General features: G+C 40.1%; 1 protein-coding gene across 4 annotated transcripts in view; it reads right to left on the reverse strand.

Moving 5' to 3' along the window:
- naaladl2 (N-acetylated alpha-linked acidic dipeptidase like 2) overlaps window positions 1–25197 on the reverse strand; it is a 568261-nt gene that overhangs the window by 452678 nt on the left and 90386 nt on the right. For all 4 annotated transcript variants that reach the window (XM_026159034.1, XM_026159033.1, XM_026159032.1 and 1 more), the window contains one exon: window positions 7724–7796. The gene's annotated coding sequence lies outside the window, so the exon portion shown is untranslated. The remainder of the gene's footprint in view (window positions 1–7723; window positions 7797–25197) is intronic.

Genomic DNA, 25197 nt, shown 5'->3' on the forward strand with positions numbered 1-25197 from the left:
CAAGTCAATTCAAGGCTCAGTAATACAAGACTCACTGTTCCCAGGAACTATTATCAGTTAGCCTGCAGTATTTCATAAAGGGACCCAAAAATCTGCATTGTGTTTCCTGTTTATGCAGTGATGAATTCTTAAATGGCACTATAGAGCAGGTACAGGTGTTTAGGAGAGATAAGAAACCCACCTCCCTACTAGCACCTCCACTTCCTCCACCAAACCTGACACTCTTAAAGGGCTTTAACCACTACAAGAAAATGGTGATAGTTATTTCCTTGTGCCAGCCTGTCAGTCATTCTCCATTTCATATTTAAACCACAGACATTTTGTGAGATGAAGAATGATGAAGGGATGTAGGGCGGAGGGCTCAGCTTCTTAGACTGGATATGACAACAAAAAGCACGAGCAGATGATCCAGGTGTATAATTATCACGTCAAAACCAGAAAGTGATAAAGCTGGAGCAAAAATGTAGACGTATGAACACAGACTGGGTAACACTCCATTGAAAAATGAGTTTCTTCCTTTAGGTCAAAACAAATTTTAAAACGTATAAACACTCTGCCTCCTTTACTGTTTTGTAAAATTACTATAACATTTTTTTTTTCTGTTAACATGAGATCTACATGTTGAAAAAAGACCAGAGGGGGAATTTTCACAGCTACATATTTTAGCTCAAGATTCTGTTTTAAAAGACTAAAAGATTTCATATGATATTAGGCAGGTTATTATTATTATCATCATTATTATTATTATTGTTACTGACTTAGAGGGTCTGGACTACCTGGACTTTTGTTTGCTAATAAAAAAAAAAGTCTAGTTAGAAGTAATTAAGCAAGCAACCCTACAAGTAACAATACATTAGTGGGTGCTACTTAACCTAACAAACCATTAAAAAAAGATAGCATTCTTTTGACAGTACAAATTAAGTTTTAAACTATTTATTTAGTAAGTCCTATATTTCAAATGTTTCTATCAAAGCTTGATGACTTGGAACACCAGTGTGCTAGATAAGGCAAGGTTTAGCCAAACAAGACTCAGTTAAAGACCCTAAACGTGGAGTCTCAGGCACTTCTCACACCCACAAAGCCAGTAAATGAAACTAAAAGCAGCACCAGGACCAAAGGATACGTTTATAGTAAATTCACAGAATAATTCATCTCAACTCTCAGTTGCTTGTTACCTTTTTTTCCCTTCATGCATCAGACTAAACTTTGATATAGTGTTATTATAATAAATACATTAATTTTCATAATCATTTATTTATGTCAGTATTTTCCAACAATACTTAATTTACCCTGACATGTTTATTATCAATTAGCATGACACCAGAGTAACTCTGAATGTCACATTGGCACAAACATGATTTTTCTTCTGACCTTATTTTGCCACATTTTTTCCAGCTTCCACGCACATACACAATATGTGAAACACATAGAACCTCACGATTTGTACCCCCATATAGTATCACCTCTCAGAGGACACAGACATTGTTAAACTTAGGCAGGAAATTAGTTTTGCGACATAATGTATGACACACAGCAGTCGACAGCCCTCCCTGATCGCCCTGCCCTTCAAAACTGATGGATACTAATATGCCACTACATGAAAATGTGTCATGGCAGAAACAAATGGAAACGCAAAAATACAAAAAGATCGAGAGAGGAAATGGAGCAAAAATGACCCTCAAATCTATCAGAAGAGGTTCAAAAGGCAGAAACAATGTTTCTAAAAATGCCTGATCTTCTCATGCCTTGTACCTATACACTGACATCAACCTCTGCTAGGAGAATAACCTCTTTGTCAGAGAATGCGCTCTGTGAACACGCAAAGAAAATGAATTTAAGTCATTGTTTCTTTCTCTCCTGTCCGTTTTCTTTCCCCATAGTTTCAGACACCCAGCAGTCACTGAAAGGAAAAAAAAGGGGTTTTCCTATTTCTGCCTCCAAAGACACTTTAGGGTCCTGGACATGAGTGCATTGTTCAGTGGAGCAAGGCATGTCCTGCTGCAAATGAAGACCAAAATCCATCCTCCAGGCTGAATTATTAACAACACACATACCCAAGAATCTCACTGTCCACAAGAGAGAAGAGGGGTGGAACAAAGAGAGGAGTAGGGAAGACTAATGGAGGAAGGAAGAGAAAGGGGTAAAGAGAATACAAGATTGGTTGGCTCAATGCTTGGCCCTTTTCTGTACTTCAGAGGAGTATATAGAGGCCCACGCTTAGCAGAAAGGTCAACCAACAACTGGAATGCCCAACAGGTCCTCAGACCCAGTGGAACAACCTATTTTCACGTTTGAACGTGTTCAGTATTATTAGGTCATTAGATATTTTAACATGCTGTGTTCTTCTTTAGCACTTTTTTTTAATGCAGGGTAATCCAAAACACTTTAATATCCTTCATGCTAAGACTATATAGCACTTTTCTACTCTACCTAAGCATTCATAATTAAACATTTGGTTTCAAAAACAAAACAACTCAAATTATTCAAAAAATAAACGACTATTTTTGTGTACATTAAAGTTAAATTAGTGTTTGATGGAAAAAAATTTTTTTTAAAAATCATCTCTGTCCACAGACTCATATGAAGATTAATATTGCATGAGAATTAAGCTACTGGCATTTTGAACATAGCCATCAAACAACCTCTGCTAATATTTGGGCCTTCATATCAGGTTTTATATTTCAGCTTGCTTAATGAAATTTGCATGTACTACACATGCAATCAGCAAGTTAGAGAAAACAGTCAAATAATCCTAAGGACAAAAGAAAACACACACACATATGGATACACACACAAAAATGGAGCAGACCGCTTTCTGCATCCACCCGCTGTGAATTATGACACTTTAAATGGTCAAGTAATACTACAGTGGTGACAGTGAACCAGTTTCATAATATTAAAATAAAGAGCACTTCATTTTGTCCTGAGGCAGAGCAATGAAATAAAAATAAAACCCAACAACTGTGAGAAATTCTGTTGGGAATAAAAGAATCTTTGTAAAAGTAAAACATGGCTATTATTATCATTATGTAAGCATTTAGTGTAATAAACTCTCCTTCCATTCTTGAAGCTCTGTTTTGCAACAAAATCGATTCATCAAAAACCCACAACAGTCTTTATTTCTAGTTAAGTGTGTTACATTATTATAAACTCTTGTATCTCTATTAGGATCTGGTAGAAACATAATTTTTGTATTTTCAGTAATCCTATTGGTCAGCAGTTAGGCTACTGACTGGCTTTGATAACAGTCGATTTGCTCTGGATTCAGAATAAGTGACCAGAGGGATAAATTGGATAAATTCAGGTTAAAAGTGAGACAGTTCACTGATACCTGAAAACGGGAGGTTCAAAGAGATACCGTGATAAAATCAAAGTAGCAAAACAAGTGTTTACTTTGGCATTACCTTTCACTTTAGATGTTCATCCTCTTTATAGTTCAAACATCGCGTTTGATAAAAACAGAATGACTCTTCTTGCTTTCCTTTGCTTCTCTTCTTCATTTTTTGGAATGTTTCCATGTACTAATTTTGTTGACTGCAAACAGTCGATGCATTTCAAGTTATTTCTTCCTTCTGGATCTAAAGAAGGTTCCTTTTTCTGCTTCTATATCAAACTATAAACAGTCTGCCTATCTTGTGTTGTTTTAGAAATATGTTCGCACAATGGGAGCAGTAGTAAGAGAACACTTAAGGTGGCCACTTTTCCAGGCAGCACAGTGGGGACATAACAAAGGCGGCTGTGGGAGTCAATAAAGAGGCCAGGAATAGCAAGAAGATATCTCTGAGAGAAGTAAAGAATCCTGAAGAGAATAACAAATGAAAAGAAGGCCTTTTTTTTCTGGTTTGGTTTCTTTTTTGTTCAGTCTGTGGAAGACTTCAAAATTTCTGAAAAAACAACATTGATCCCTGAAGTGACCTGGCATTGTCCATTATATTTCTGGTGTATTTGATTGCTATTGTTTACACTGTATTAAAAAAAATAACATTGAAAGACCTTTCTTAAACTTAGACAAAAGCACATTTTTTATTTGTTCTTTTTTTTTTGAGGTATTTCCGTTGATGAGCTGAGATCTTAGACCTTTACTTGTAAGACAAAGCATTGTGTAAAGCAAAGTGTGCTGGGCTGTGTCTCAAGCAACAGCGGCTATAAATTACCAAAGACACATGCTTAACTTCTATCCTGATACTCTTTCAGTCTATCCAGTTTTGGAGAAGTGACCCATTACTCATCACCACACTCTATCTACTCTATCTTAAATCTGATGCTTGCGCATCAGATATAGTACTCATCAGTTCATATTCTTTTACAAAGTTCTTTTTGGTTTGTCCTCTCTATTATGTTGTTCACTTTTTCCTGTTAATAACACATGTGCTGCTCAAATGCTATGTACTGATTTCTGTGAAGATATCAAGCCACTGGAAAATCGCTGGTCAAAGAATTGCCTCTTATGTCTCCAAATATGCTAGGTCTGCTGCCCACTATTCTTCTATTGTGCCTGGTTTTGTAACATTACATGTTTAATTTGCTTTGCATTCCAATGTTAGCTGTCATGTTATGGTTGTGCATGTGCTTGTGTTGAAGTTATGTTATTGCGTTGAATTTTTGTCAAATGTTTGCTGCATGCTTGCATTTTGGTATTTCTTTAGTTTGGTAAATGGCCTGTATTTGTATAGCGCTTTCCTAGTCCCTAAGGACCCCAAAGCGCTTTACACAACCAGTCATCGACCCATTCACACACTGGTGATGGCAAGCTACATTGTAGCCACAGCCACCCTGGGGCGTACTGAGGCTGCCAGACACTGGCGCCACCGGGCCCTCTGACCACCACAAGTGAAGTGTCTTGTCCAAGAGTGTCCAAGCCGGGGCTCGAACCGGCAACCTTCCGATTACAAGGCGAACTCCCAACTCTTGAGCCATGATCGCCCCACAAATGGTCCCAAATTAAAGGCTGCTGAGTGAAATTACGATCACTTGTTTGCACTAATATTATGATTTTGTGTGTTTTGCATAAGCAACTAATCTCTGTGGTCTCTAAAGTTTATAGACTGTATAAAAACAGTAGCCACCAGGACATCACCTGCTGCGTGTGAACATTGAATCTTCAACATTAGCAGCAATATTAAAATAACTTTTGTTGAGTATTCCTAATTTATCTGCTAATGCTAGCGAGCTAGCTTAGTAAGCAAGCTACATTCATAAACAGTATGAATGCAATAAAAGACACACATTGGCTAGTTAGCGCTAATTAAGAAAATGCTAAAATTCCGTTCACCAAAACTGAAGGACAAGCCTCTTCAATTCAATTCAATTTTATTTATACAGCACCAAATAACAACAACAGTCGCCTCAATGTGCTTTATATTGTAAGGTAGACCCTACAATAATACAGTACTTCCTGGAAGGTTTGTACTACAAAGTAAGCCATAGTATTTATTAGACAGTCCATTAAAAAATGTTCCAAACGACAACAGCACACATACACAGTAAGTGTGTTCAGTGTATGACAATACAACATCTAAATGTCCATATTGTTTGTTGTTTGCATCAGACCTTAAACATATTATTTAATGCAAAGATGGACATTTTAACATGGGACTCTGTTACAACCAGCTGCATGGTACCTACAGATGTTTTTGCCACTTGCATACATATTTCAGCTCAGGAGGTTGCCCATTGCCAGAATCAGCAAAATACCGAAATTTGCACTTACTACGACTTTAATATTCCCTCAGACCAACATTTCATTGGTGGGACGTTTTTCTCAATGGGAAAAGAGCTACATAATAGTAATTTAAAATTTTAAAACAAAAAAGAGTGATTCACTTATGTAAAAAAAACAAAAACAAACTAAATAGTAGTAGTAAACTAAATAGCATTAAATAAGTATATTAAACAATTATCAACATTTCTTGCAATATAAACTGTAATTTTTAGTGCATATACAAATTTTGTAATGAGCTAGCAGAACCCAATATAAAGCTCTGCTTTATAAGTTTCATTCTTGAATCAAACTACATTGTAGCATCACACTCAAAAAGAACAACAGCTGTTCTATACAATGTTCTGCATATTCTTGACCAGAATTCAGAAGCCCTGCCAACACCACCGCCACCAAACACACACACAGACAGAAACATCTTCCTCCACTATTTACCAATTTAACAACATAAATTGGATCAGATGAAAACATAGCGTTTGTGCTCCCTGCCTGCACCCTACATGGACGCCATTTTCTTTCTGCCTGAAGATTTGTAAAATATTGTTACTACTATAGTTTAAAAAATATCTACAATGTTACATAAAACTATTTAATATTTGCTGAAAATGACACATGGTGGATGAATTTTTCAAACCATTCCTAAGATGTTTAGATGCATTTTAATCTGGCCCTCTTAGCTACTGTAACGCCAGTATTGAGGAGTTCCTTGTTACTTGTCAGCATGAGGCGAGAGATGTTCCTCTATATCTCTTGCCAAAGTGTGTTTGTGATAGGATACCCTGTTACTTTCCTTTAAAGTCTTGCCTTCCTATCCACTGGCATTTTTCATGAGATAATGCAGTGCAGAATTATACAGTATATGGACATTACACCTAGGATACTGGGCATTTGTTCTGTCTTAGTTACAAGTGCCACTAATCTGGTTTAATGATAGGCCACATGTTGGGGAGTAAGAGGCATACAGATGGTGAGAGCCAAGCAGAGAGGCATCATTTACATGCATACACCCTCCCGCTAATTACATTATACTACAACTTGACAAGTATGCCATGATGATGGATAAATGTTTTCTCCTTGTTAACACCTTGTGACAAAATGCTTGTGAAGTATATGTCTGTATTTATTTGATCATAAAGTACTGCAAGTTATTAAGTTATTCCTGTAAGACATATTAGAGCTTTTTCTCTTTATGATTAAAATGCAGAAATATGCATTAGCTCAGCTCACACTGCCATTTATAGCAACAGCATAGCTTTACATTCATTTTCATTAGGTTTTCAAATACAAATGACTTAAAAAAAAGTGCTTCACCTGTCTCAGGTCTCTTTCCTGTGAATTTCTTTGTTTCTGTAACTCCCCTGCACTCTCCTTGATATGGGAAAAGCATATTGAAGGAGCGTCTCTTGTTGTCATGCCATCCTACTTGGTAACAAAGTGTTGGCTTGAATGGGCTGACAGGTCGTGAAAATTTCATCAGCATGAGAAATGCCTGTTTTCCCCTCAACTTTCTGTTTACTGCTATCAATAATTTGTGAACAACAAACAGCAGATGTCTCACCCCCACCCAACAAAAGCTCTGTAGTTGTCTGTGCGTGCGTGTGCATGTGCCGCAACTTGTATGTGTGTACTTGCTTGAGCATCAGCAAGAGCTTGTGTGTGTGTGTGTTCATAAAACAGATGTTCCCTACTGCTGGAAGCAGTCAAAGATGGACTTTGAACACTGGAGCTAATTGTGAATTAATCAATCTATTACCATAGAGATGGAAGGAAAAAAGACAAGTACCAGTACCAGCTACAGGCAGGTTGCCAGCATAGTACTAGTAACTATATTATGGACAGGTTGACATCTGATTCCTTTACTATTTTTTAATATATTGAGGAATAATAACTGAATAACTGAAACACAAAGTATAAGAAGTTCTTATTTAATAAGAAGTTCTTGCCAAAATTAATGAATTTTATGCTGATAAAAGGGCAATGCTTAAAAAATGAGAATGTACTCACAAGTGCTGGAGTTGTTGTTGCTCTCAAGTGCTGCAGTAGGAGTACTGCTGAACACAAAGCACACAGGAAAGTTCTGTAAAAGAAAACAGGCAAAGGAAAATGTGTCTTTATTTAAAAAAAAAAGAAAAGTTTACAACTAATGTTATATGATGGCATGTATGGATTTTCTCTTAAAACCAGCTATGTAGCTACATCGCTATACCTAAAGCAAATAAAGTATGTAAATATGTTCTGAAGTTTGAAAGACAATGTTTCAAACCTGGGAAACCAAAAGATCTGACAAGAATCACTTTGTTGTGACTCAAATCCCAAGGCTTAGTTAACACATCACATGTTCCTGAACAATCAGGCATATCAGATATGTGTTCTCAAAGCAGATTTTAAGGATGGACTGGCCTTCTCTATATAAATACTTCTATATGGTCAGATCAAATGATGTATCCAGACATCATATAAGTATTTGAATGGGTTGCTGTGGTAATGACATAGGTGTCAGTAACATGCTCCCAGATATTCCTTGATAAATTGCCTTGTTCTGGTAGGTTAATTTCAGATTTTCTTGTTTTGAAGTCTCCCCGAAGACGGTGAGCAAAATATTTTGCTGTCGGGCCATTTGCTGTTTGTCTGCTCGCTGCTAATAGAGGCAACTAAGAGTTAAAAGCATATAAATTGTATTCTTTTTATATTGCATACACTTCCTTTGTACTTTGCACACTCAGTGCAGACTGAATGGTAAGGTCATGACAGATATAGTGTAGGTAAGTATTTGTCTCCTTGGTAGAACAATTGCTTAATCCACTGGCCACATCAGTTGGTGGTGGAGCAGAGCAGCTTATACTGTAGCACCAATTCCTGACCCGTGACACCCACACGATGGTGCAGGTGTTGATTACACAACATGTGGCCATCTGTGGAAAAAGTACATGCAATTACACTGCACTCTTTCCACAAACACACACACACACACACACACAGGCATTTATGTATGCACACACAGCACTAGGCCTGCATGTGATGACATAAAATGCACACACACACACACACACACACACACACACACACACACACACACACACACACACACACACACAGGCACACCCTGCAGGAACTCAAGGTATCAAAACATCTACTGCTGAGTCCACAGACAGACTAATACATCAGGTGTCAGGGGTCCTGGCCTCTGCAGCAGGACTGAGACAAGATGGAAGAATACTAACAATGAACAAAGGAAATGAAAGAGAGCAAAGATTTCACAATATCATGTATGCACCAGTGCAAAGTTTTCTACTTTTCTACACGTCTGATTGGTGCTCTATCACTGTTAACTCACCACAGCACAACATGACTTGAGCTATTCGTCAAGTTAAGTAAACACAGCAAGAAAGTCCCCAGGGAGGTTTACATTTGACATTATTTTAGAGGAACTGTTATAGTTTGTGGCATTTGAGTGGAAGACAGGGATTTTGATGAAGCTGTAGGCCAAGACAGAGTGAAGAGAGAGCAAGAAAAGAAATACAAAACATCTGGGTGTCCTGCTGGGCAGATTTTGGAGGTCTGAAACATAAACATGAGAATCCATCTTTAAGTCACGAGGCAAGAAGACACACCTTTAGGCCTTTCCTCTTTGTGCATAAAGTGCAGCTCAGTTGGGTTTTGTGACAGCTTGTCAGCTTGTCTAATATCCTCTTCCTCCTCGTGGCAGGTCTTTTCAACACCAGCAAGGTGAGATTGTCTGGTTTTACAGGGCCACTTCTCAATTTTAAGAGAAATCTCAATTTTCCACCTGTCAGAATCTATTAGCTATCTATTTGTTTTTGATGTCATTTTTTTCTCACAATTTCTCACATTTTCATGCACAGTATAAGTGCAAGTACAAGTATATCTGTGCGTTCTTGTGTGAATTTGTGTGTGTCTGTGTTCATGTGCATGTCAGCCAATAAAGTTCATGAATCCAGTGTGTGTGTGTGTGTGTGTGTGTGTGTGTGTGTGTGTGTGTGTGTGTGAAAGAGATAAAGAGAGTCCCTATATAAACTACACAATCAAGTACCAGTTTGGCATTTTCTGTCACATTGCCAGGCATCAAACTGAAAACTATGACCAAAAATGTAATTTTATTACTACCAATCACTCTGGGTGAACACATAACAATATCAGAGATAATTCACAAATAAGTTCTGCAGTACAATTATTAGATATATACAGTATTTAAACTTTTATGTCTCTGAGAGAAACAGTGCACCTTTTACTCCACTATGTATATCTATGTGACAGCTGTAATTTCAAACAACTTCAGCGAAGATGAAGATGTTAAAATCTATAATCACAATGAATGATATCAGTCAGTAGTAGTAAATTGCGACTTTTGTAAGTAGGCCACTTTATTCACAGGCTGTTAAATATTGCTGTCACTGTTATTTCTGCCATTATGGTTCTCACATATGAATTCTTGGAAAGTGCCCACTGGACACGCACCAAGGGTCAACCTTCAGAGCTGAAAAAGTAACCAAACATTAAAATGGGGGAAAAAAACAAGTTTCTTTACGTGCCACCTGAGGCTGGCCCCAGGGTGTCAATCCCCATATTAAAATGTATACTAAAAAATGAAAAAAAAAATTATTCGAATACTTTGTTAATGGAATATGAAAAATGCCACCAAAATCCAAATTTTGTTTTAGAAAAAATTAAAAACTGAGTTTGGGGCGTGGCCACATTGATCTTCAGCTGTCTGGATAAAGATGATCTGTGAGGCTTCATTCTCTGCTTTCAGTCATTAAACTTGACATTTTCATTGTGTGTTTGCTTTTTGAGCCTTTTGGGGCATTTCTAATTGATTATCTCTCCAATATTATGACTTGCTGTGTGTTAAACACCTTACCAGAAGTTTCCACCTCAGTTTTGGTGAAATGTTTTATCAAGTCAACAACTTTGCAGTAGATTTACAGTTTATGAATGCAACCTGCAATCTAACCAAGCTAACTAGCATTAGCTGATAAATTAGCACTCCATCAGTTTACCATTATACGGTAACTTGTGTTTCCAAAAATCAATGCAGCAGATGCCAAAGCACTAACATTGATGCTTTAATGAATTACATGCATTGGCTCAATGTTGGTTAATGTAGTGACGGAGATGTGACCAAACTATGTCTCTCAAGCTTTGTAAAAAATTGCTGTAGTTGTTAGCGTATAAATACTAAAATGTAGATTTTAGTGCCTAAACCTGACCAAAGAGGAAAAACAGCAAGAAAAAATGTCACACTTTTTATCAGTAATAATCCGATTGATAACACAAAGTTTAATTCATTCTGAATCTGCTGAAAAAAATTTCTGCAGGCTTTGAGGCTACAGGTCACCTTACAGCTTACAAATAGTATTGAACAGAGATTTGTGGAGGTACCATATGGACCTGTCCAGTAGTGATATGGCTATCAAAGACAGTAGCAGCCATTGAGCATGAAGGTCACAGCAAGCAGCAAGAAAGAAAATCAGTGTGAAAGCTAAGCATGCAGCAAGGTAAATGTGTTCAAAACATGGTTCACTGCTTTGTAGAGTTCTATGACAATGTCCTTTAAAGGTGACTAAAGGTCTAAGATGTGCCATATTGTTTGCATTACACTTTATCAACCGAGTTAACACACGTATCTGCCAGGGAGAATTTGGTAACATACAAAACATATAGCAATAAACAAAGAACATAAATGAATGAATTGATGAATGATCTTTATTGAACTAATAAAGATCATTCATTCAGTCAATAACAAACATAATACATAAACCATATTCTAGACACACATGCAACTTGTGAAACTGCATCATGATGATTTTGATAGTTCGGGGAAAAGAACTACCAAAAGCACAGCATCAAAGAAATCAGTGAAATGTTACCAAATATAAGAGCTTAGAAATTATAAATAGAGCTATCACATTTGTGCAGGGATAAATATGACATATCCAGGGACAAGTGTACACACACATGTCAGCTCACACACAAATATCCCGCTTAAACCCCCATCAGGACTGCCATTACTATCACTGGGCTTATTTATGTGCCTCCTCGGCACTGGAAGAAAAATAATGTAGCTGCTTTTCATAAAGTCTGTAATGGATCCCTAATGGATTTGTCAAATTGACTGGGGAGGAGAGGAGCTGCTTGGAGGGAGGGAAATGAACACAAAATGGTCTTTGATGAGTGTATGTGTGTAAAAGTACACGAGTCTAAGATATTTTGTATGTATGCCCCGGTTTGTTTCAGTCTTGATGCTATGCATGCTAAGCCGTTTCTGTTTCGTGCGCAGCTGTAATGAGTATTTTCTTCACGAAAATATGGAAAAGGAAGGGAGATTGAAGGCAGTTGTAGTTTTTAGCTGGTTTATTCCTCGGCAGTACCTTAATACTGACGTAAAAAAAAAAAAGAGATTAGAGTTTCTTTTTAAAAAAGTGGTAATTTTAAAGTCTTAATCATTTACTGGAAGTCAGAGTTATTACAGATGAAAGACTACTGCACATTGTGACAACCTGCTCTGCGTCAAGCCACGGCGTCACACATGACAGTGTGCTGCCACATAGACAAGGCTGCCGTATTTGCAGACTCACTTCCATTTTCTTTGAAGTGTAATTACATGCTTCATCTAAGGAACAGACAGACAGTACACACCAAGCATCATGTCAAAGTTATTCAAATGCTTGCATGCAAAGCTGTTTCTTACTAAGTAAAGCATACTTTGACATATTCTGACACTGACATGACAAAACGCTCTGAGAGGCATTACTAAAAACTTTCCAAGTACCTCACTTACAGAATTATTATTAAAAACAGTATATTTAAAGAAATGGTAAGCCTACTAATTTTCCCTGGTAGTTTATTACAAATCTGGGAGTTTTGTGCCTGATCTCAGGAATTAAAACATCAGAAAGATGACTTGGTCAAACTCAAGCTCTTGAGGTATGTCGTGGCATTCCAGAAATCATGCTGCAACTAAAGTTTCCCCAGCCTCAGTTATGTTCAAGTTTCAGAGTCCTTATCCTGAACTACACCGGAGGTGTAAAGTTGGCACCTGTGACAGTTATTGCAAATATCTCATTTCATCTGGAGAATACATCAGTGTACTGGATCACACTCCTAGTTTCCAGGATGATAAAAATGGGAAGATTGGTTCTTAGGGTTCAGTCAGGGAGTAGTGAGACTGCTCTCCTCCCCAGCATAGACAAAAAGCTTTTGTCTCCAAAGCATAGAACAAACTTCTAGAACCAAAACAGTTTTGTTACATTTAGTTACAAGGAAAAAGAAAGATGAAGGATCTTGGCGGTGCAATGAAACCTAAAGTTGTCCCTTTTGTGATATTTGCATATATCACTATCCTCAGGTTGTTGTTTTTTTTTGTTTTGATTTTATTTGTTAAGCAATGAAAAAAAAAGAAAAACACAGCTTCTGACAGCTCACAATCTTTTGCGACTGTTGTTGTGATTTGGCGCTATATAAATAAAATTGAATTGAATTGAATATGTAATAATAATAAAATTACTCTTTTTACCAGCATTTTGTAGTGTTGCGATACCTATAAGTTGGATTTGCTATACAAATAAAACTATATTCAAAGATATATACACTTTTATTAACATTCATTTTTTAATGAATATTTGTCAGTGAATTTTACCATCTCTACACAATATCAATACACTGAATGAAGTAGCTTTAGTGTGTTGTGGAGCCAGCAGAACCATGTCTATGTAAATAGATAATTAAGTTATCCCTGGGAAAGAATGAAGTCTTCCTGTTACGACCTGTTGGTGTCACAGAAACATCCAGTTACTACATTCAAAATCACAGCGGTTTTCTCTCTTGGCAGTAATCTCTGCTCATGATCTATTGTAACTTGGAACAGTAAAACACAACTGATTCTAAGCAGGGCATGCAGACCGAATATATGATTTTGTTTGCCTTTAGATTCAGACAAACTGCAAAATGTAAAACCTTGACTTTTTTCTGGCTTTATGTAAATGAAACCCAGAGACAGGTACACTTCATCTGCAGCAATCACTTCTTTCTTTTTTTCTACAATCACCAACAATTAAAGATAAGCATGCCCCTAATCATTACTTAACTGCGTGTGCCAACAGGTTATTAACATTGGTTATAAGGATATATTTCATAAAGGTGGTTTTCCTCCAACCCTAACATTAGTATTAAATATTTACCAGTGTTTATCTTACTTAAATACAGATCAAGCAAAACTCGGTCGATTATCCAATTCAGGGTCGCAGGGGGCCGGAGCCTGTTGTATTGTGGAAGTATTGAAATAAAATATGGCCCACACATCCCTAGCTTGATCTCAAGCACTTGCCGACTTCAGCATTCATAGACATGCATACTCCTTCACAGTGTTCACTCAACAGTCAGAAGTGTGCCCTGGCGGCAACTCAATTTGTCCGTTAACTAAAGGTCATTCCGACTGTGTTTTACCAAGGAGTCAGTATTTCAGAGCTCATTTGCTTCCTTCTACTTCTAGCCTGCAGCTCGGTGTTGAAGGCAACAGTTTAAAGACAGACAGAAAAAGAAAGCAAGAAAGAAAAACGCTTTCACCTGACTGCAAATACGGGACAATTTCAGAAAATTGTGTAACTAAACAGACAGACAACCAAATAGTTGAAGCATGACTTTGATCATATGGTCTAAATCACTTCACGATATATCCAGCAGTTACATATATCTGAAAATGGTAGATGCATTTTTATAAGTATTTCAAAAATATATTTCAAAAGTTAAAGTGATTCTAATCAGGAGGACAAAGGAGGGGGGAACAACTAAGCTGTAGTGCCTCTTCACCTCACGGTACAATACCTTGTGCAATACTTTTTGTAAATAGTCAACAGTGCAATAGACTCAATACTTGAAATGTGCAATTCACTTGTATTTTTATTTTTTATTCCTATTTATTCTATTTATCCCCTTTGTATATTTTATTTATATTTGTCTCTGTATTTATATATGTGTGTGTGTGTGTGTGTGTGTGTGTGTGTGTGTGTGTGTGTGTGTGTGTGTGTGTGTGTGTGTGTGTGTGTGTGTGTGTGTGTATATAACAATTCTGTAACTTCGGTCGTTGCTGTGCTTTTTTTTGGAAGTCGAATTTCCCAGAGGAACCCACCCGAGGGATTAATAAAGTTCTATCTTATCTTATCTTATCTTAATCAGGGGCAAAAGAAAAGGAAAAAAATAGAGAAAGAAAAGAATAATATGCCTAGTTAATTCCTTACTATTAAAGTTGATATTACTGAAAATGGGCACATATGAAAACCAAATAAGATTTTATAATCAAAATTCATTGTATGATGTCTTCCTCTCTCTTCTGCTCACATCTATTAGAACAAATTACCAACACAGAATAGTCTTGCCGGCCGGCAAGTCTGTCTTATTGTGACACCTACAAGTGTATGGTCACAATTGTAATTGGGTTTAAATATTTAGTTATGTAAAAGGCATTGTGATATTGCACTTTTCAGTTGAAGTTATGAGAATGTAATTATGTGGTATCGCCAATAGGGGGAAGTAGCTGTGAGTGCGATAGGCCGTTGCAACGCTCTTGCACCTCAGACGAGGAAGAGCCTGCAGACCAAATGCAACTCATGGCTCCTGTCTTTACTTTTCTGTATAAAACAGGTTAGTAATTTGAGTTAGCTGACTCCGATGCCCATATAAAGACAAGAAACCGTTTTCTGTCTGAGTTTAAAGACCATAAATTTTGTGAGAAAGTGTGTTTTTATAGCCTGAGAAAAAGCTAACCTTCCCGCCAGTTGTAATGGAAGCCGCGATTCCACTTGTAGTGTAAAGAGGTAGCTGATCTTATTACATATGTTTTATTTCATGACAAATGTAGCCCCGAGACACACCTCTTTTATCCTGACATTACTGGAGGATTTACAGTTGATAAAGATGCTTTCAGCATAACTCAAATCTTACTTATTGTTTTGTTCAAAGTAAACAGTCTGATGTATACGGTTTTGTGGGCAATTGCAGGATATGGTTGTTTATTGTTTACAAGTGTAATATATGTTTGAATCTGTTAAGATATAAAGAATGCACAATGGTAATATAAGCAGGTTGGTTGCAGTGTTAACATTGCTGCACAGAGATGTTGTTGATGCTGAACAGCAGCAGAATGTAATTGCTGCAGATTCATTGTAAATAAGGAGACTGATATACTTGTACTCACAACTTATACTTGTAAGAAAACAAGGCAACCAAATGGGCTGGATGATGGGGGGGGGGGGGGGGGGTGTTACAAGAGGAATGTGTGTCTGCATGAACAGAGAAGAATGCTGTGAAATTCTGTTTAATAAAACAGACGAGGAACAGCCTGCAGACCAAACGCAACTCATGTCTCCTGTCTCTACTTTTCTGTATAAAACAGGCCCCACAGAAGGCCTTTAACACTATCCTAAAACTAAAACAAACCAAACTTTGGAATTTGGCATTTTATCTTTTATGTTCATTTGTTTTTTCTGTTCCATGCCAACATTCCTTCACTGGTTCATTTCAAGTTTTAAGTTAATTTAATGAAAAATAATTCAATCAAAAATGAAAAATAGAGTAGTGCTGCACAATCCAAGCTCTCTCTAGCTTGCTCACCCTTTTGAAATGCATATAAAATGCCCTGTTCTTTGACAGCACCAAGTAATAATTATTCATAAACTTAGATTTTAATTTTTACATGGAAACAACTGCAGTTTTGTTAAATAATCATTTTAAGCTTTTATGTTCAGAATCTTTAAACATTAATAACCATATGCTGTATGCATCCCTTTCTGCCTCCTGGCTCTGAAAAACTGAAAAATTACTGATTTAAAACACTGCTGACACAACACTGTAACAATTGTAACTGATTGGAGTTTGGATATTTTTAATTTATGTTGCTAGGATGCTTCTTCACAAACATGTCCTAGTGCAACAACATCATTATCATTAATATGGACCCCTTTGATGGCACTTAATGGGCACGCATACCGATCTAAAAGCTCTCTCAACCCCCACTGACCATGCAACTTGTTGCTTCTGGTGTCGCTTTGGAAGATGAGGAGACATATGGACACGTTTCGCATTTGATGTCAAGAAAAATGTGATGTTTTGTAAACTGTGTGGTGCAACTTTCCCCTGTAAAAACACAAAAAAAACCCCTATTTCAATACAATAAAATAAATATGCACATATTTTCAAAGCCCAACAATACCAACTTCCTGAGATCCCACACACCAATTAAGTGGCAGACCAGTCAAAATTACCTTGAATCCTCTCTGGCTTCCTGCACATGGATGCGTATACTGCATATGTCATCCAGCTCTTGAGGCTTTTCCTATGCATCTATTACAGAAACCGCCTGAATGAACACTTTTCCAGCTAAATTGAAAAGATTAAACTTGTTTCAACTTCTGGCCAATCTAATCATAGTTTAGATATTCTCCACAAAAGCAGAGCTAATGAAAACTTTTTAAGCATGTGTACAGACGCTTCTTTGGTTGTTTATCCTAAGAAACCATGCAAATACATTTGGAAACGGAAACTTTCAGTCAGTGAATTTCAGGGCTGTTTGAATGCCACAATGCCTTTGAGTTCCATTGTACTGAGGTGAGCCAAAGCCAGTATCTCAAAGTCGCAACAAAATCACGCTAACACTGTTATCTCTATATAGAATAAAAGGATAAGACATCCCTTGGTGTTTTTGGAGTCTTCATGACATGGTTTCAGATACATGGACGGACACACACACTGTCACAGTCTGGCGAGGGCAGACTGTATGAATTGAAAAAGGACCCAAAATGCAGACTCCAAGGAACAGGGAACAAAACTTGAATGTTAACAAAAAGCGAGCCGTTTAATATGGCTGGAAAAAAAAGGTACAAACAAAGGGCAAGGCAAACTGAAGCAAAATTAACACAAACCTAAACTGGGAAATCTAAACAAACAATAAGAAAAACCTAGACAAGAAACTTGGAAGCATGGCATAGGAAACATGGCGTGGACAACAGACGACCTGACAATCACACACTGAAAACAGAGGACTTAAATACACAGGAGGTGATTAGGGGAAGTGGAGACACATGAGGAAACAGCTGGCACACATGAACATAATGACGTCACAGTGGGAGAGTAAAACTGAACATGATGAACACAGAACACCAGACCTCTTCACAATAAAACAGGAAACATAATGAGACATAGACATGACAACCCGAACTTGACAACGTAAGACACAGACATGAAACGCATGAAGAGCAGGGGAGATTTAACATGGTTGGAAACACGAGGGGAAAATAATAACTAGAAACACTTAGGCATAATAATACAAACTTGATAACATAAGACACGCAGCATGAAACACGAAGGGTGAGGGGAAGCTTAAATACAGGGGAAGAAAACACAAGGAGTCTAATAACCAAATGAACTTAGATAACCTAATGAACAAAATAAACTCAAACTTAAAACGCTGGGTCAAAAGACCCAGGACCATGACACACACACAGACACACGCACGCACACACATACATGGCCTTGAGGCATCAGCTTGCCTTTGTGAGAGAAGAGTAGCCAGGGCCATCCTTATCATTGCTTGATGATAATATAGAAGGTGGGATGCTTTTCTCCCACACTGAGAGCAGATAACAAAGAAAGTGCTGGACTGTCTAAGATACCAAGCCGCAGACCAGCCTCCCATCCTCTCCCTCCTCCCTCTCCACTGTCGCCCACCCCTTCTTTTTCTCTGTTCCCTTTTGTTGTTTGAGAGACGCATCAGATCGTGTTGCAGAAGAAAAAGCGAACAGACGACAGGTGATACCCCGTCTGCTTGCAGGTAAGGAATGTCAGATGATATTAAGATGAAAAAAGGACAGAGGAAAAAGGAAAGCTCGGGAGAAATCAAAGAAGATGTGTGAAACAAGAAGAAAATATCCATGTGCCTTTTGGATAAAGTGAACATTTTGAAAGTGATATGCAGAAACAGAAAAATTAAGATAAAATTGTAGAATTAAAAAAAAAGGCAAAGACTTGACGTTCAAGACATGAAAGCTTTGCTACTGATAAAACAATCTGAAGAAATCAGAAGGTGGGAAGCTGAGTTCACAAAAGTCAGGCATCAAATGTTTTCCAAAAGCTTAAGTTACTTATGTTTCACACCTGTTGGGTGAAAAAACACAAAACGGAAAAACTGAACAAACAAATGATCAAGTTTATGTTGTAATAACTGAACTGGACCCTAAACTATGAAGCTCAACATATCTAGGATGGGTAGCCATTATCTAGCTTCACTTAACCTAACCTCAGTATTCAGATTAAGCAGTCACATGAAGGTTTCCCGATCTCGTTACAAGGCATCTGCATGGAAGTGTTGCTAACGGTGCCCACCATCAGAAAAAAAGCATTAATAATCAAATGAGCTTTTTAAAAATATTAATCCGCAAAGCAACTGAGTTCATAAAGAAAGATCTAATATGGGAAAATTATGAACTATAAACAAATATAAAACTATAAAAATGGTGCAGGCAGAGAGTGACGCAGCTGTTGCAGACAAATCGGCAGGGTGATAGGTGTAATAGGAAAAGTGCTGTATAATAACATAGTATTAAATGGCTTACATGAATATGTGCAACTTTTTTTTAGTTTTATTTTTTTCAGTATTTAGTTAACTGAAACTAAATACTAAATACCAGTACACCTAGCTGGCCCGCAGCTAGGTGTACTGGACTCAGTGGATTGAACCTAATGTGGCCCACTTGTAAATTGGTATAAATTACATTTGAATGTTCGAGGTCCACGGTCTCATAATCTCCCCTGAAAGTCTGAGCAGGGCAGCTAAATCTGACAGATTTCAGAGCTGAGAGAACTGAAGAGGCTTGCAGACTGAATGGGGCAGGGTAGACGTTTGACGTGAGAGAGACTTCAAGTTTCGTGGAGAGAAGACAGTTGTGTATGGCGTGATAACTTTTCACAGTTCTAGTTTTTACATTGATTAATTAACAAAAATGTGTTTCTGATTTTGTTGTAGTCAACTGTGAGCTCAGTTTTAAAATACCGGCAATGATGGGTTCCGTGCGTTTCTCTGTTTTTTCCCTCTTTAAAATATTTTTCTTATGCTACAATACTTATTCAGTGATTTAGACTTGTTAGGTATATATCAAATGTTAACAGCTTATTCAAGCGGTTCTAAAGGGGTTTGGAAAGTCGGAGGTTCTAGTTTTAATGGTGCCCACAATATATTCATGATATAACACAATTTCAGCAATATTTCTGTAATATTACAACTACTGATGATTTTGATTTTTTTTTACTTTTATTTCAAACACAAGCCCTTACAAACTGGACATGTGACATCTAAAATGTGTTCTTTTAATTATGTTCTTCAATTAACAGTACAAAAGTGCCAACTTGTTTCAAACGTAAAGAAGTTACGACTGTCCACTGATCACCTTTATCCTGATTATTTCATTTATTCTTTTTATTCCTGATTATTGTGTTCCAGTGTTTAACTAATATCTAATGTACTTTTTATTCCAAATTTTATTTCATTGTATTTATAACAAGAGTAACCTGAATCTGCAAGGTAATGTTAATATGTAAATTTCAGTATTATTTACACATACCTTTAGGAACCAATATGAACCAAGAATGATTTTAAAACAACAAAAATATCAACTTTCCCATAATTGTTGTTTGTGAGGATTCATTTCCATCGCCTCCTTTCATATTTAAGGAATAATTGTGATTCAGATTTACAAAGCTGTAAATCACTTCCAGAATATCTCTTCAGCACACACAGGGATGCGCTGCTATTTGATGCCTGGAGCCTTAACACCTGTTAAATACCAACTTTTGGCTGTGTGTGTGTTTATGTGTATATACATACTGCCTGTGACACATGCAAAACACAGTAAGAAAAAACCACAGCAGCACACTGAGCTGCAGGTCCAGTGTGTGGACCATATGTTAACAAATGTGATTGATGGGGATCGTCTAGAAGATGGCACACAAATACATAAAGCACAGGGAGACAGGGCTGGCCTGGTGTGGTATAGGATTTTTGAATGGTGTTACCGCGCCAGATCCGCGGCCCCGAACCGTAGTAAGGAAACCTCTGGCAGTTACTTGACTCGCAGCCGGCAACAGCTTACTATACAGGTCAACTCCGCTAGCAAGAAGATCGAGGGAGGCGTAGGAAACTGCTTTACCGAACCTTTATTTCTCCTCCAAGGCACGAACACCGCGTACAGTGGGCTGAAACAGTTTACTCACAGCGGGCATCGCCGATACAACTTTGGCTGCCGAGGGAGTTATTGTATTCCTTTTATTTACTTTCTCTTCGTCTCTTCTGTAGTTAACCGTTACTTTTCTGCCATCAGAATTGTTGTCTAAAGGCAAAGAAAGATGCCCAACGGATTTACTTTACCAAACTGACCATCCCAGCCTTGCCGTAATGGTCCATTTGATTCACCTTTTATTGTTTATTTTATTTTCACTTAATGAATACGGGACAGACTTGAATGGGGGAAAGAAGGGGAGAAAGAAAGAGGGAAAGAGAAACAGCTGAGAAGAGGGACGGGGGAGAAGGGCAAAAGACAAAAACCAACAGAACGGGCAGAGAAAAAAAATGCATATATCAATCACCTGGATCACCTGCTGAGAAAGAAAAAAGAAAGCAAGCAGAAGAGAACAAGAGTAATAGAATAAACAACATCACAATGATATATGGGAATATGACAGTAAATACTAAATGTTAAACATTATTGTGCAGCACATAAGATCAACAGAACACAGTGTGCTTTGAGGTAGGAGCCAAAAAGGGTGTAGTTTGTGGGTGTGATCACCCGTGTGTACACCTGTGAGCATGGACGTGCTTGTTTTTTGTTTTTTTAAAAGGTTCCTTCATGTAATAATCTGCTAGAGGGTGTGGGGGGGCCACAGCCCCGTCCTCCAGGGCGTGAAGCAGGTGTGGAGGAGATCAAAACTCCAGACATCCAGAGGCCCCCAGAACACAAGAGACCAAGGAAGACCAACAGAGGGGCAGTTGCGCCACTGTCCCGGAAAGAGCTGAGGAGAGTCCCAGATGAGGGCTCACTCAGCAGCCGCGGAGCAGAAGCCAGGGGGAGTTGCAGTGACGCGCCCGTGAGCTCCGCCGGCAGCCAGCTGCGCCTGAGTGACCGAGCCCCAGGCCGAGAGGCCGGGGGCACCCCACCTCCGAAGTGGCCCGAGCGAGCCCCAGGCCCCAAGCCCCGATAAGCGGCTGCCAAGGAGTGAGCCGGTGTGTACCTGGACGCCCATCCCCGGACACAAAGAACCACCAACGCACCGATGTCTGAGGGGGTCCGCCACTGGCAGGGGAAGTGGTGGTAGGGGGAGATAGGCCTCCAAACCTTGGAGGGCCTGAGATGTCCCCAGAGAGGTGGCGCCTGACACCCAACCTGACATATAGACACAGACATACAGGCACACACAGATACAAACATCCATTCCCACCCTCATGCTCTCATATGCACTTACTCCACACTCAACCAACGTGGAGACAGACATAAAGAGACGTTGTACACACGATCACACTCCCCAAGCGTACTCTACAAACCGGGTCTAGGTGCCCCCGCCCCTGGAGGGGGGAACTGCACCCAGACCCAGGTGGTGTTTCCCTTTTCCCTGCGGTGGGGGGAGGCAGACCGCCCCGACTCCGCAGCAGCAGGAAGGCTCCACACTCCAGACCGCAGTCGGACGGCCAACTCCTCCTCCTAGTCCTAGCCCCCCCGCTCCAGCAGGTCGCAGAGAACGGGGGTGAGAGAAGACTCCGAACCTCCCTCCACCCGCTCATTGTAATGTTGATGCATGTGTGTTCTAAGGTGCATTTAAAACCCAGGAGGGCTTGGAGCTACCTGCCAGAGAGCAGCAGGTAAGCGCATGGTCCCTCCTGCTAGCCCTCAATGTCTACGTGTATTTAAAATTGAGAGGTGGGCAACGATGCCAGGGGTGGGGTGTACACCCTGATGGTACTTTGGACTCCGTGTATCGTGCCCACCCCCAAGATCCTATATGTATGTGTAATGAGAGTGTGAGTAATGTGAATGTCTAAGTTGTGGGATAAAATTGAGGCAGAGGCAGCCAGAAGGGGACAGAGGGGGGGGTAGCCTCCTCTGCACCCTGGTGACATACCCCTACTCCAAGGCCCTGCATGTGTGGGTGGTTGTGGTGGAGCAGGAAGAGGGAGGCAGCTGGAGATGGGGAGGGAAGGAAGGGAGGGGCAAGTGACCCCTCCCTGGGGCCAGCTCCCCCGCTGACCCCAGTAGGCACCCCCATACTCCGCGACCTGCCAGGGAAAGGGGGCCCAGGCCCATCCAGACCGGGCCCAGTGCAGCAGCGCCGCCCGGCCCCACAGAGCCCGGGACAGTCCACCCAACCCCACCACAGAGAAAACTGCACCCACCCCACCATCCACTCATCTTCCAGACTACATAAGACAATAAACACCCAGGCTGAGATCTTCCTCCACCTCTCCTGTATCTCCCCCTCCTGCAGAGGGAGCTCCTGAGGAGAGGAAAGCTCCTGCAAGATGTGACAATCTCCCCCACCAGTTGAAGAGCCCCCCAGGTGGCTCGACGCACCGGCGGCACCCTGCTCCAGGGCTGGGCCCCCATGCACCCACCCGCCCACAACCCCGGCAACACACCAACCAGGACCCAAGCCCCCGAGGCCCGGTCCGGGTCCCAGCCCAGAGACGGAGCGCTCCCAGAACCTCACGCCCATCCCGGACCCACCCAGGGGCAGCCAGGCTACCAGGTCAGTAACCCACGTCCGTCAGCACAGACCCTCCCCTAGCCCCCCTGCACGCAGCCGCGAGGAAACAGTCACCGGAGAGCCAACAGAGCCCCTAACCGGACATGACCGCTACCCCGGGTTGAGCCCCCCAAGGAAGATGCCTCCGGGGAACCCCCCGACGCCCTAAGCCTGTCCCTACCCCCACACCAATCACAACAGTGAAGGCGGGACCAAACTATGACCCCCCACCCCCACTAGGTGATGGAGCTGATCAAAGGAGCCCAGAGCAATTGATCTGATGTGGTGGCAGAGGCTGTATCAAGACTAATGTAATCTAATAGATAATTTCTATATTGGTTAGAATTAAGATTATTTTTATTTTTCCAGTTCATGAGGACTGTTTTCTTGGCTATGCATAGGGCAGTGAAAACCATATGGGCGATATTCTTTTCTGAAGTGACATTATCTAAGCTGCCCAACAAACACACTAAGGGGGAAGTTGGAATGTTACATTTCAGACACTTCGATAAGTCTTCACATATCTCGCGCCAAAACTTCTGAACTGGTGGACAGAACCAAAGAGCGTGGATATAATTGTCCGGTGAATTGGTTTGGCAGTGTGAGCATCAGGCTTCACCCTTAAAGGACCATGCCTGTAACACTACCCCCACTCTGGATGATAATTAAACCCTTAACATCATTCCAGCACATGGACCCCCCATTAACAAGGAAACATACAGCATTCAATGCGGGACAGCAGTCGTGCCCCCAGTCCAAAAATGGCGATCCTTAGGATGGAACAATCTTGAAGTAGACAACTGTCCATATTTTAAGCACAAGAAAACATAGGATGTACAGGGTTCACTTTGAGGAGGGTGCAAGTCAATGTCCATATCCCGCCCTTCACATAGACAGTATTCATAAAGAAAGACATTAAGGCACTACAGCTATATCCAGCTTTACCTCATTAGTATAAACAGTTCAAACAATAACTTGCAGCCCGTCGACAGCCATGTTGCCAGGAAACAGCAAGACAAACAAGCCCAACAGTACACGTAAGAATAGCCCCCTGTAACAACTCAATTTACAACAGTCATATCACTTAACATATGTAACATGAACAATTTTTTTCTTTTTTTTTTTCTTTTTTTTTTTTTTTTTTTGAACTACTGAGCAGGGCAGCGATCCGCCTACACCCCGACTCAGTTAGGACATACTAGCCTAGTGACTGACCCAGTCACCAAGCATGTCCGGCGCCCGCCGCACACGCTGTGGTCTGGAACGGGGTGTGGACCTGAAGGAAGGGTGCTGTTCTGGTCCTTCAGCCCCATCCACGTAAGGCTGAACAGGGCTGGCTGGCAACCCACTACCATCTCCTTGAGCGGGTGGCGGAGAGCCAGCTCTCAGGGAAGCACCAGTATCTGGTTGATCTGCCCCAGCTGGGGTCTCCCACAAGTCGAAGGGGCCGAAATCAATGTCAGAATCGCTTTCGTCGAGCGCTGGAGGAGGCACCTCGGTGGGTGCTGCCTGGTCGGAGTCTTGGAAGACCCAGCTGTTGTCCAGCGGCGTTCTTGAGTGATAAGGCTTGAGTCTGTCGTGATGAACCACTTTAGCCTTTGCTCGGGGCCCCTTTTTAATGCAGTATACTAAATCATCCAACAGGCCCACTACGAAGTAGGGGCCCTCATAGGAAGGCAGAA

This window comes from Astatotilapia calliptera, chromosome 23 (genome assembly GCF_900246225.1).
Source record: "Astatotilapia calliptera chromosome 23, fAstCal1.2, whole genome shotgun sequence".
Lineage (NCBI taxonomy): Eukaryota > Metazoa > Chordata > Actinopteri > Cichliformes > Cichlidae > Astatotilapia > Astatotilapia calliptera.